The sequence below is a fragment of the Columba livia genome, chromosome 1, assembly GCF_036013475.1.
Source record: "Columba livia isolate bColLiv1 breed racing homer chromosome 1, bColLiv1.pat.W.v2, whole genome shotgun sequence".
Classification (NCBI taxonomy): Eukaryota; Metazoa; Chordata; class Aves; order Columbiformes; family Columbidae; genus Columba; species Columba livia.
The window spans coordinates 182765365-182768391 of record NC_088602.1 but is presented as its reverse complement, the minus strand read 5'-3'; the positions used below and the strand labels follow the sequence as shown (position 1 = coordinate 182768391).

At 35.1% G+C, this 3027-nt stretch overlaps 1 protein-coding gene across 14 annotated transcripts in view; it reads left to right on the top strand.

Moving 5' to 3' along the window:
* Nucleotides 1–3027, top strand: part of IMMP2L (inner mitochondrial membrane peptidase subunit 2) — a 461654-nt gene that overhangs the window by 67838 nt on the left and 390789 nt on the right. The window lies entirely within an intron of this gene.

Here is a 3027-nt window from a genome sequence, read left to right as displayed (position 1 = left end):
TATATATATATATATATATATAAACAAACAAACACCAGGACAAACAGTACTGAATTAAAAGTAAGAATTTATTAAGATCCAGAGTAGTACCATCTACAGTTACAAGCAAATAGAATTCATCTGAGATTTGCCACACCTTTTTTTTTGTTCCCCGAATGCCTGGTACTAATCACAGAAAAGATTTGGGGTAGACACAGCACAACTATGTAAGTGCTGCCTATTGGACGTTCTTCACAGAAAATTTACAAGTATTTGTACATTTAAGGTACATATTAACACTAAATGCTAATGAAATGTTTGCTATGCAGAAGTACGATGGCTTTTTAAGTTGCATTTATGGTCATTCCTAATTCAATGGAATAGTTTAAGGTTCTCTGTCAGAACTCTAAATTTTATCTAGCACTACTGTGTTTAGTTTATTCGTCACAATAGCTCAAGGGTAAACTAAAAGAAAAGACATAATTCATCTTGGTGGCAAAAACTTGGTAGGACTTGATTATGCTAATTGATTTAAATTTTGTAGCATACAAATGAGCCTCTGGTACCAAACAGTTTAGCTCTCTCACAGATGAAGCTGAAAACATGTTTTGAGAAAATGGGATTAAACAGGTGAGTTGTTTTCAGGTTCTGCAATGGACACTGAATGCATTTTATTGTTCTGGTGTTGCAATTAAACATGGTTAGAAGGTATATGCATTAGCTAGTTTTTAATGGCATTTATTGTCGTCACAGTTCAATATGGATGACTGAATTTCACTGTCAGTTATGGATGGAAGGTTCTTTATTGTTGGTTACTAGGAAATTATGCTTGCTGGAAAGAATGGTAAGCGTTCACTAAAGATACTGCAAATCAATGACAGAACTCCTGAAAGAATCTCAAGTAGTTTCTGTGCAGGACAGAGTTAAAAAATATGTAGAACTTATTTGTCACAGATAGTTTTTTCATGAATGAAAAACATTTTTAGTAGTTTTCAGTGTTCTATCTAGGTAATATATGCTCATAATTCAGTCATTTTCTAGTCTCTTTTCACATTATTTTAAGAAATGCCTGATGTGATACACTTGATATGTTTTAAATTTCTTTTATTTGCTAGGTGGTCATCTTCCAATGTTATTTTATCCCTTACTTTAATGCAGAACACTTGAAAATAGCTTTATTCAAGTGCATATCGTATTATCTTTAGGTTCTATACCAAAATTCAGTTAATTTAGCCATCCTATTCAAAAAAGGTTCTCTTCACTTTAGTGAGCTTGAACATATATATTAGCTGAGTTTGCAGCAGCAGATTAAAAGACTACTGAAAACTACTGAAAGCATTATGCTTCCAGTCCTCTCTTTTAAAGTTGCCATAGTTCAATTGTAGAAAGGCATCCAAACTTATAAAGTTCTATGTAAGATGCATCTCAAAGTAGCTAAGGACAAAACTTTTTTTGCGGTAGTAACAATTACCATTGTGAGAATTTTCTACTAGGGTAAATCAAGGTGGATATTCTGTTTCTTCTTGTTTCCTTTTTTTTTTCCCCTCCTCACTGCTGCGGAGTTATTAATTGTTTCTTAAAAAGCTATGTGGGGTATCTACAAAATAAATCAATAACAAATGCAAGGAGCTAGTAGGAACCTTAGGTAAACCTCAGAGGACACAGACACTGTATTATGTTCTACCTCAGGGTAGGCTTAGTAGGAGGCCCTGCCAAGTTAATCAGCTGCTGCAAATTTGGGAGATTAATTTATACACATGACTGAGAGAGAGCTCCAGGAACTGAGGATTTATTAAGGGTATCTGAGATTCATTAGAATTAAGACAAGTAGCTCTTCTTGAGGGAAGTGAAACAGGTTATGCTGACCTGAAAATACAGAATCAATAAATATTTTTCATCAGTAGGACAGCTGAGAGTTGGAACAGGTTGCCCAGAGATGTTGTGCAGTCTCCATCCTTGGAAGTTCACTCCTGGATAAAACCTGAACAACCTGACCTTTCTGGCTCAGCCTACTTTGAGCAGAGACCTCCTGGGGTCCCTTCCAGCCAGTGTCATTCTACGATTCTAAAATACCTTGAGTTTTATAGCCTGGAAAATTAGAAGGGGACAATGCATACATGAATGTATATATGAAACTGCTGTTGACCTAATATTTCTACCATATGACCTGTACCATGAAAATGTTTGTATGCAAAATTTAAACTCAAGTATACTTACATTCTTACAATTTTTTTAATGAAAAATACATCTTGGGTTAGTGTCTTGGATGAAGTACCAGATCTCAGGGTAAATGATTTCTAGTTACTAAGGCTGGGCAAGAATAGTTTGCACTAGGCTAGACTAAGGAGGCCAGGACAAAGTGGGAAGTGTCTTGTTCAGGAAAAGGGAAGTTAACACTTGTTTAAAAAAAAGCTATCAAACCAACAGAAAGCCTTGGAAGGAGATGAATAGCAAATAATGGATTTAACATGTAATTGTGCTTTTTTTTTTTTTTTGATAACTAGAGGAGAATATGTATAAAAGATGTGCCCTTGGAAAGACAAAAAGGTGTAGTCTACCCAAACAGAAGCACAGTGTTTAATCCAGGAAATTTTCTACCTGTTTTAGTAACACAAAACCCTCCTTTCTCCTAATCCAGAAAAATCTATTGTAATGTTACATATCATTATGGTACTTGCAATTAATTTATTTTTATATGTTTTCTCCTCTGTGGTTTTGTTTAAGTTAATATCTTGAACCATAGCAGCCTTTTGAATACTTTGGAAAGTTTTTAACAAGTCAGAAACTGCCCATGGTTGGAATTTCTCGTCAGATGAGGGTTAAATGTCGCATTCAGTAAAACAGTTGCAGCAGATGCCTCTGACTGGACTGAAATGCCGTAAAAGTCCTAGATGGTTAGCTGAAAGCTGTTCAGAAGGGCAAAATTAACTGTCAGTTTAGAGCAGTAGTTTAATCGGAAAATCATTTAACAGCATTTAATGTGTGTTCCGTGGTGTGTAAGTGAGCTGTGAATTCTTTGTGACTCTAAAACACAGACAGTGCAACCTT